Source organism: Mobula birostris, chromosome 8 (assembly GCF_030028105.1).
Source record: "Mobula birostris isolate sMobBir1 chromosome 8, sMobBir1.hap1, whole genome shotgun sequence".
In the NCBI taxonomy this organism is placed as follows: Eukaryota; Metazoa; Chordata; class Chondrichthyes; order Myliobatiformes; family Myliobatidae; genus Mobula; species Mobula birostris.
Genome location: NC_092377.1, coordinates 124,080,765 through 124,091,404, shown reverse-complemented (window position 1 = coordinate 124,091,404; position 10,640 = coordinate 124,080,765). Strand labels below are relative to the sequence as shown.

General features: G+C 43.2%; 1 long non-coding RNA gene across 1 annotated transcript; it reads right to left on the bottom strand.

Moving 5' to 3' along the window:
• Nucleotides 1–7,546: 7,546 nt before the first annotated feature.
• Nucleotides 7,547–9,013, bottom strand: LOC140202310 (uncharacterized). The gene is made up of 3 exons (XR_011887068.1): nucleotides 8,765–9,013; nucleotides 8,604–8,660; nucleotides 7,547–7,944 (listed from the first exon to the last, which is right to left on the bottom strand). It is a non-coding gene; the product is annotated as an uncharacterized lncRNA (long non-coding RNA).
• Between the last annotated feature and the right edge of the window lie 1,627 nt (nucleotides 9,014–10,640).

The following is a 10,640-nucleotide window of genomic DNA, read 5'->3' as shown; positions in this document are numbered from 1 at the left end:
AAAAGAAAGGATGAATGGAAACTGGAGACGGTTCAAAGGAGGTTCACGAAAATGATTCCAGGAATGAACGTTTTGTCCTATGAAGAGCATTTGATGGCTCTGGGCCTGTATTCACTAGAATTTAGAATAAAGAGGAATGAATGGTCTTCATAGAGTGGATGTGGAGAGGATGTCTCCTGTGGTGGGTGAGTTTAAGACCAGAGGACACAGACTCAGAATAGAGTGGTGTCCATTTGGATCGGAGATGAGGAGGAATTTCTTTATCTAGAGAGTAGTCAATCTGTGGAATTCTTTGTCACAGCCAGCTGTAGAGGCTAGGTCTTTATGTATATTTAAGACAGAGGTTGGTAAATTCCTGATTAGTCAGGGCATGAGGGGATAAAAACATAGAAACATAGAAAATAGGTGCAAGAGTAGGCCATTCGGCCCTTTGAGCCAGCACCACCATTCAGTATGATCGTGGCTAATCATCCAACTCAGAACTCTGTACCTGCCTTCTCTCCATACCCCCTGATTCCTTTAGCCACAAGGACCATATCTAACTCTCTCTTAAATATCGCCAATGAACTGGCCTCAACTGTTTCCTGTGGCAGAGAATCCCACAGATTCACCACTCTCTGTGTGAAGAAGTTTTTCCTCATCTCGGTCCTAAAAGGCTTCCCCTTTATCCTTAAACTGTGACCCTTCATTCTGGACTTCCCCAACTTCGGAAAAAATCTTCCTGCATCTAGCCTGTCCAATCCCTTTAGGATCTTATACGTTTCAGTAAGATCCCCCCTCAATCTTCTAAATTCCAGTAAGTATAAGCCTAGTTGATCCAGTCTTTCATCATATGAAAGTCCTGCCATCCTAGGACTCAATCTGGTGAACCTTCTTTGTACTCCCTCTATGGCAAGAATGTCTTTCCTCAGATTAGGGGACCAAAACTGCACACAATATTCCAGGTGTGGTCTCACCAAGACCTTGTACAACTGCAGTAGAACCACCCTGTTCCTGTACTTGAATCTTCTTGCTATAAATGCCAGCATACCATTCGCCTTTTTCACCGCCTGCTGTACCTGCATGCCCACTTTCAATGACTGGTGTATAATGACACCCAGGTCTCGTTGCACCTCCCCTTTTCCTAATCAGCCACCATTCAGATAATAATCTGTTTTCTTGTTCTTGCCCTCACATTTATCCACCTTAAATTGCATCTGCCATGAATTTGCCCACTCACCCAACCTATCCAAGTCACTCTGCATCCTCTTAGCATCCTCCTCACAGCTAACACTGCCGCCCAGCTTCATGTCATCCACAAACTTGGAGATGCTGCATTTAATTCCCTCGTCTAAGTCATTAATATATATTGTAAACAACTGGGGTCCCAGCACTGAGCCTTGTGGTACCCCACTAGTCACTGCCTGCCATTCTGAAAAGGTCCTGTTTATTCCCACTCCTTGCTTCCTGTCTGCCAACCAATTCTCTATCCACATCAATACCATACCCCCAATGCCGTGTGCTTTAAGTTTGCACACTAATCTCCTGTGTGGGACCTTGTCAAAAGCCTTTTGAAAATCCAAATATACTACATCCACTGGTTCTCCCCTATCCACTCTACTAGTTACATCCTCAAAAAATTCTATGAGATTCATCAGACATGATTTTCCTTTCACAAATCCATGCTGACTTTGTCCGATGATTTCACTGCTTTCCAAACGTGCTGTTATCACATCTTTGATAACTGACTCTAGCATTTTCCCCACCACCGATGTTAGGCTAACCAGTCTATAATTCCCTGGTTTTTCTCTCCCTCCTTTTTTAAAAAAGTGGGGTTACGTTAGCCACCCTCCAATCCTCAGGAACTAATCCAGAATCTAAAGAGTTTTGAAAATTTATCACTAATGCATCCACTATTTCTTGGGCTACTTCCTTAAGCATTCTGGGATGTAGACCATCTGGCCCTGGGGATTTGTCTGCCTTTAATTCCTTCAATTTACCTAACACCACTTCCCTACTAACATGTATTTCCCTCAGTTCCTCCATCTCAATAGACCCTTGGTCCCCTACTATTTCCAGAAGATTATTTATGTCCTCCTTAGTGAAGACAGAACCAAAGTAGTTATTCAATTGGTTTCCCCATGATCAATTCACCTGTTTCTGACTGTAAGCGACCTACATTTGTCTTAACCAATCTTTTTCCTTTCCCATATCTATAAAAGCTTTTACAGTCAGTTTTTATGTTCCCTGCCAGCTTTCTCTCATAATCTTTTTTTCCCTTTCCTAATTAAGCCCTTTGTTCTCCTCTGCTGGACTCTGAATTTCTCCCAGTCCTCAGGTGTGCCGTTTTTCTGGCTAATTTGTATGTTTCTTCTTTGGAATTGATATTATCCCTAATTTCCCTTGTCAGCCATGGGTGCACTACCTTCCCTGGTTTATTCTTTTGCCAAACTGGGATGAACAATTGTTGTAGTTCATCCATGCGATCTTTAAATGCTTGCCATTGCATATCCACCATGAACCCTTTAAGAATCATTTGCCAGTCTATCTTAGCTAATTCACGTCTCATACCTTCAAAGTTACCCTTCTTTAATTTCAGAACCTTTTTTACTGAATTAGCTATGTCACTCTCCATCTTAATGAAGAATTCCACCATATTATAGTTACTCTTACCCAAGGGGCCTCGCACGACAAGATTGCTAACTAACCCTTCCTCATTGCTCAAAAACCAGTCTAGAATGACCTGCTCTCTAGTTGGTTCCTCGACACATTGGTTCAGAAAACTATCCCTCATACATTCCAAGAAATCCTCTTCCTCAACACGCTTACCAATTTGGTTCATCCAATCTATATGTAGATTGAAGTCACCTATTATAACTGCTGTTCCTTTATTGCACGCATTTCTAATTTCCTGTTTAATGCCATCCCCAACCTCACTACTACTGTTAGGTGGCCTGTACACAACTCCCACCAGTGTTTTCTTCCTCTCGGTGTTATGCAGCTCTACCCATATTGATTCCACATCCTCCAGGGTACTGTCCGTCCTTTCTATTGCGTTAATCTCCTCTCTAACCAGCAACACTACCTCACCTCCTTTTCTTTCATGTCTATCCCTCCTGAATTTTGAATATCCCTGAATGTTGAACTCCCATCCTTGGTCACCCTGGAGCCATGTCTCTGTGATCCCAGCTATACCATATTTGTTAATAACTATCTGCACATTCAATTCATCCACCTTGTTACAAATGCTCCTTGCATTGACACACAAAGCCTCCAGGATTGTTTTTACAACACGCTTAGCCCTTATACAATTATGTTGAAAAGTGGCCCTTTTTGATTTTTGCCCTGGATTTGCCTGCCTGCCACTTTTACTTTTCACCTTACTACTTTTTGCTTCTACCCTCATTTTACACCCCTTTGTCTCTTTGCACTTGTTCCCATTCCCCTGCCACATTAGTTTAAATCCTCCTGAACAACAGTAGCAAACGCTCCCCCTAGGACATTGGTTCCAGTCCAGCCCAGGTGCAGACCATCCTGTTTGTACCGGTCCCACCTCCTCCAGAACTGGTTCCAATGCCCCAGAAGTTTGATTCCCTCCCCCTTGCACCATTTTTCAAGCCACGTATTCATCTGAATTATCCTCCTATTTCTACTCTGACTAGCACGTGGCACTGGTAGTCATCCAGAGATTATTACCTTTGTGGTCCTACTTTTTAGTTTATCTGCAAACTCCCTAAATTCACCTTGTAGGACCTCATCCCATTTTTTACCTACATCGTTGGTACCTATGTGCACCACGACCACTGGCTGTTCACCCTCCCACTCCAGAATGTCCTGCAGCCGCTCAGAGACATCGTTGACCCTTGCACCAGGGAGGCAACATACCCTCCTGTGTCTCGTTTGCAGCCGCAGAAACGCCTATCTATTCCCCTTACAATCGAATCCCCTATCACTATAGCTCTCCTTCCCTCCTGTGCTGCAGAGCCACCCATGGTGCCATGAATTTGGCTGCTGCTGCCTTCTCCTGATGAGACATCTCCCCTAACAGTATCCAAAACAGTATATCTGTTTAGGAGGAAGATGACCTCAGGGGACTCCTGCACTACCTGCCCACTGCTATACTGACTAGTGGCCACCCATTCCTTTTCTGCCTGTGTAGCCTTTACCTGCGGTGTGGCCAACTCACTGAACGTGCTATTCACGACTTTCTCAGCATCGCGGATGCTCCAGTATGAATCCATTCGCAGCTCCAGCTGCTCAATGTGATCTGCCAGAAGCTGCAGCTGGACACATTTCCTACACACATAGTCATCAGGGACACTGGAAGTATCCCTGATTTCCCACATGCTGCAGGAGGAACAAACCACAGGGCCGATTTCAGCTGTCATGACCTACCCAATACGCTACAGCCTCGCCGCCTTCCTTGCTTCAAATAAAATACCGCTGCAGACCGTTCTCCTTTTAAAGGAACTTCCCCGGCCTTACCTCACTTGGAGTGAAGCTCGTCCTCAGCCTCTGCTCGCCGAAGCCTCTCGAGACAAAGCCTTCTACTCTGTCTCCCACTACTCCGTCGCCCACTCCGTCAAACTGCTCTCTTATAAGTACTCCTGCTGCCTCACAGGCTGACTTACACGTGCTTGCACAGTCCTGCCCCGTTCAATCGCTGAAGAAAATGACCGTCTGCCACAAACTGCTCTCTTTTAAAGGGATATAGAGATAAGGCAGGAGGTAGGGGCTGAGAGAAAAAATGGATCACCCATGATGAAATGGCAAAGCAGACTCGATTGGCCAAATGGCCTAATTCTGCTCCTATATCTTGTAGTATTATGGTCTTATAAGACAATGACAAACTACTTCTGTAAAAATATGGCTCAAGAACAATCACGGTCGTGGAAAGACCTTGAATCGTGAAGAAAGGTCTCAGCCGGAAACATTGACTGTTTACTCTTTTCCATAGATGCTGCCTGGTCTGCTGCATTTCTCCAGCAATTTGTGTGTGTTGCATGGATTTCCAGCATATTTATAATTTCTCTTGTTTATGGAAAGACCATGATTACCCATGTCATATGACACAGCACTTAATGAAGGAGCGGAAATCACATCTGCTTGGTCTGATCAGTAGTGGGGAGGAAAGGTGAGTGCTGACTAATCTACGGTTAGGAGTTTGAGATGACAATGTAGAGAACAAATACATTACGTTGACAGTACCTCACCACGAGTGTCAGGTGTAAGACAAGCAGAGTAGAAAGTGCTGCGTTCATTCAGCAAACCAGATGTAACTATTGAAATATTGATGATTTAGTTTGCATACTACTCATCACATAAAACTCTTCATAGGGTAATTTTAAATAATTAGTTTGAAAACATCAATTATGTTCATCAGAGGAAAAACACTCAAGATACTGAAAAGGGTACCTGAAGAGGTTGTGAGGGCATTAGTTGTGACTATTGGACCATAAGGCCATAAGAAATAGAGCAGAATTAGACCATTCTGCACATTGAGTCTGGTCCTCCATCCCATTGTGACTAATCTGTTTTCCTCTCAACCGCATTCTCTTGCCTTCTCCCCATAACTCTTGTTGTCCAGTCAAATCAGGAATCTATCAATTTCTGCCTTAAATATACCCAACGATTTAACTTCCAGAGCCATCTGTGGAAACCAGTTCTGCAGATTCACCACTCTAGGGCTAAAGAAATTCCACCTGCTCTTTTCTTCTTGGGACATCCCTCTATTCCAGGGGTTCCCAACCAGGGGGTCTACAGACTCCTCTCCGTTATGCTCTGTGGCATAATAAAAAATTGGAAACCCCTGTTCAATTCAGAGGTTGTGCCCTCTGGTCCTAGGCTTATCCTCTACAGGAAACATCCTCTCCACATATGCCTTACTTAGGACTTTCAGTATTCAATGGCTTCAGTGAGATATCCCCATCGTTCTTCTAAGCTCCATCGAGTACAGGGCCAGAGCCACCTAATTCTCCTCATAATGTTAATACTTTCATTTCCGTTCAACCGCACTTGATGATTGCAGTTCAAGTACATTAAGGTGAATAAAAGCAACGTGATATCCATAATTATGAAAAATAGCTTTGTTAATGCAAGGAGAGGGTAAGTATATCTGGCAAATCTCCAACATGAGACTTCCTTCGTTTAATGCAATACCTATTGCTATCATGTTACACAAACAGAATAGTTATTCACAGACATGTTTTAAATCCTCGTGTCGCTGGACAAACTGAGCAAGTCAGATAGCCCCAGTGGAGGGTAAAAACTTTGGACATTTCCAGCCAAGACCCTTCATCTGGATGGAGAGGGTGGGGGGGCCAGGAAGTGCGCATTAGAGCTGAGATGAGATGTGTGGGGTGGTAACATAGCTGGATCAGTACAGAAAATTTGCCAACAATTTCCTCCCTGCCTTCAAGTGGAGCTGGACCATGTCAGACCTCAACACCACAGGAGAATGGGCTGGGAACCTCATTATTCCCCAGCCAGCGCTGTCTCATTCCACCTTCTGTAGAATGTACACAAACTGGACTGCCCCGGTTGACCCATTGTCCATCTGTTCCTGCTCCAGTGAACCCATCTTTTTATGTCTGGATTCTGTTTTGTTCTCCCATCTTCCAGCCCACTTACATCCGGGCATCTCAAACGCTTCAAAAATTTACAATTCCCCGTCCCACTGCCTCACCTTTACCACCTACATCCAGTTCTTGTACTCCTCTTTTCAACCAGGAAGGCCTCAGAAACCTGCATTTCCTCATGAACATACGATCCAACCAAACCTGCTCCAGCCTGTGCTCTCCTGTTTGTACCAACCACACCTTCTCCTTTAAATCCGCCCATTGTCCCCAGAAAAAACATTAACTGTGAGTGCCGGCGTGAGTCCGGGCTACGCCTATCTCTTTACCAGCTGCATGGAACAGTCTCTATTGCAGTTCCACATCGTCATCGTAACCCACCTCTTTCTCTGATACAGAGGCTGGATAACTGCTGCCTCTTGCAACCATGCAGAAATCATTAAATATAATAACTTTGCCATGAGCTGCTACCTCGCTATCAAATATTTCAAACTCACCCATTTTGCTCTTCTGGAGCTGAGAATTCCCCTCAACACCCCCACCTCAATCCAGATGAAGGGTTTCTGCCTGAAACGTTGATAATCCATTTTCTTTCCTTTCTCCTGGTGAGCCCGCTTTGTTACTCTGGCATCTTATGGCTTGCTTGAGAAACCAGTATCTGCAGTTTTTTTTTCACCTCTGTGAGTTCTTTCCTGATTTATAGCAGGAAGACCTGTGCACTGGTTAAAGCCGTCAGCAAGTTGAACCAATGTTTGATTACAACTTTCAAATGAATTAAGTGCATGTGTGGGAGGGTTATGGAGATCTGTGGTCCATGTGTGGGTCGATAAGACTCATCAAAACAACAGTTAGGCTTGCACTGGATGGGCAGAAATGTCTAATTCTGTGAGGTGCCACTCTATGACTCTAATATCGTGTATAAACATAATACTTTAACAAATTTATAACCAACGCCATATATTTACCACCAGACAGGTTAAATCCTTTTATTTGGACTATAAGACATATTACACATTTCTGAAGTGAAAATACATGTTAAAAATTATCCAGTAGAAATTAATGATTAACTTGCAACAACAGCGCATGCAAGTAAGTTTCAAATTCCGCTCCACAAACCATGGCGGCAAAGATCATCAAATATTGCTGAGTGTCATCAATGGAAGTTACGTTCAGAGATTCATGGCTTATGTGTCCTTGATGGCTCATGCTGTTTAAGTGATTGATATAGTAATTTCAATAAGAAATGTTTTATTTGCTTCTTGAGGTACCTATCACAAAGTGTGAGGAGCTGCAGTAGAAACTAGGTGTCTGTTGTCGTTCTACATCTTACAGAAATATCCTTCCAATGTCAGTCCTTCTCGCTGACCAATAGGGTGCGCACATCATTGATCTGGAAAGCAATAGAGTTTGTCACTAGCTCAGAACTTCCCAAAGTGACCTCTGGACAGAAAATGCAGCCACCACGTCAGTGTGCTGGAGACCCTGTACTCTGGCATGGTGACTAATAACAACCAAGCAACAAACGGCTAGAGAAACTCAGACAGCCAAGCAACAGGTGTGGTGGGAGAGGGATGGTCAATGTTTGGGTTGCTGACTCTTACATTCTCCACCACAGATGCTGCTTGAATCGCTGAGATCCTCCACCAGTATTTTGCTTCCAATTCCACAGTCTGCAGTCTCTTGTGTCCCAAGACATATGGCCCAGACTGTCTGTTTGTTTTCCTATGTCAATTAAGAGGTAGATAATGGCTAGGACACCAAGGGAAACACCAGACCTAATATCGTGTTCTTCGGGATGTTGTTTAAGGTTCTGGAAGACACCCTGGGTGAATAGGCAGACCCTCAGTCTAATGCCTATGCAGACATCAGCAATGTTTCCCCCCACAGTTCTGCACTGATATATACTTCCAATGTTCTATACTTAAGTGCATCAGGCCAACAATAACACTCCTCCTATAAATTAAAATACATGTTTCTAGAAAAATAAGAATACGCCTCATTTGCCGGATCATTATACGGGAACATTATAATGAACTTTGACAAACTCACCTTTGGATCTTACAACTTCAGATTGCAATAGAGGTCACCTTCAGCTTGGTTGAGGTTCTTGGAAGAATGGATAAACTTAAGTAAACATTTCTTTCATCCATTTTATTATTTCTTGGTGAATAAAAGGCTGATCAATAGAATGAATTTCTTTCCATACTTACAGTATACAAGGGTTCTCGGTTCTCCCTACTTTGTTGATGCATCTGCAACGAATGGCGATAACGTTAATGTTTATTATAAATATGAATCACTAATTGTAGCTGGACACTGATCTCCAGCTATCGATACTGTATTTCGATGGTACACAGGACAGTACAGAACATGAACAGGACATTCGGCCCTACATGACTGTGCCAACAGTAATAAAAAATTAAACTAAACTTATCTGCTGGAACACAAATTATATCCCCCGAATGTCTGCCTGCTCGTGTGCCTGTCTATCTGCCTCTGAAATATTGCATCATATCTACTTCCACCACTGCACTTTGGACCCTCACTCTAACTTAGCACCCAAAATCTTGCCTCATGCATTTCCTTTTAAAAAATTCTCCTTTCATCTTAACCCTATGCTCTTGAAAATTTGACATTTTCACCACGGGATAAAAGACTCAGATCATCTTCCCTATCTGTGCCGCTCATAATTTTATAACCCTCTATCAGATCTCCACTCATCTTCCAATATTCCAAAGAAAACAACCCAAGTTTGCCCAACCTCTCTTCATTAATACTCCTTAATTTAGGCAGCACTCTGGTGAATGCCTTCCATACTTTCTCCAACGCCCACACGTGTTTCCTGTAACAGAGAGATTGGGACTGCAAGCAGAGTTCGAAGTGTGGCCTAACCAAAGTTCTGCATGACTGCAATGTGACTTCCTTGCTCTTATGACCCGCTCTCAGGCCAGTGAAGACAAGAATGTCATTAGCCTTCATTAACAACATTTCTACATGTATTGTCAGGTTTGGGGAGCTATTTATATGGTCTCGAAGACCCTTATGTACACCAGTGGTCCGAAGTTTGTAACTGGCAGCATTCCCACCACCGAAATCAGTAGAAAACTTAAAACAGGCTGTGCATGACTGTAGCCATGTCAACGCCACCACACAATGAAATATGGTTCAGGGGCCACATTTTCTGCGGAACTCACAAAAACATACAACAATCTGTCAGCCTGACAAGAATAACTGCCCTTTCATTAAAGCTAAATGCAGTGCATTGATAAAATCTGCAAATGAGAAAAAAGATCTAGAATTCTCAATGGTCACTCAGTATTGGTGAAGTGGTAGGAACCTCAAATATGAGTTAATCATCACAGCCCCTGATACCTGCACCCTCCTGGCACCCAATCATTGTGTTATCACTAAAAACTTAAAAGGGAGCAAAAAGTGTAACAAGAATGTTCGGGGCTAGAGCTTGAGTTACAAGGAGAGGGTAGATTTTCACTGGAGCTAAGGATTAGGGGTGATCATAAAAGTTTCTAAAGACATTAAGGGTGATACTTTGGGGTACTTGGAGGCACGTAATACAATAGGCCAAAGTCAGCATGGTTTCTTTAAGGTGAAATCCTGCTTTAAAAATCTGTTGGAATCCTTTGAGGAAGTAAGAAGCAGTATGGACAAAGATGAATCAGTGGATGTTGTGTCTTTGGCAAGGTTCGCTCATGAGGCATCTTGAAAAGATGCTAACATGGAAGGAAGATTGGCTGATTGGCACGGGGCAAAGTGTCAGAATAATGGGGGCCTTTTCTGGTTGATTTCTTGTGATTAGTGGTGGTGGTGCTACCGTTTCTTTTCAGATTGCATGTCAATGATTTGGATAATGGAATTGATGGTTAAGTGGCCAGGTTTTGCGAACAATTTGAAGATATGTGGAGGAGCAAGTAGTGTTGAGGAATCACAGGGTCTTCAAAAGGACTTGGACAGATTAGGAGAATGGACAAAGGAGTGGCAGATAGAATATTTTGCAGGGAAGTGTATTGTCATGCACTTTGGTAGAAGGAATAAAGGGGAAGACTATGTTCTAAATGAGAATAAAAATCA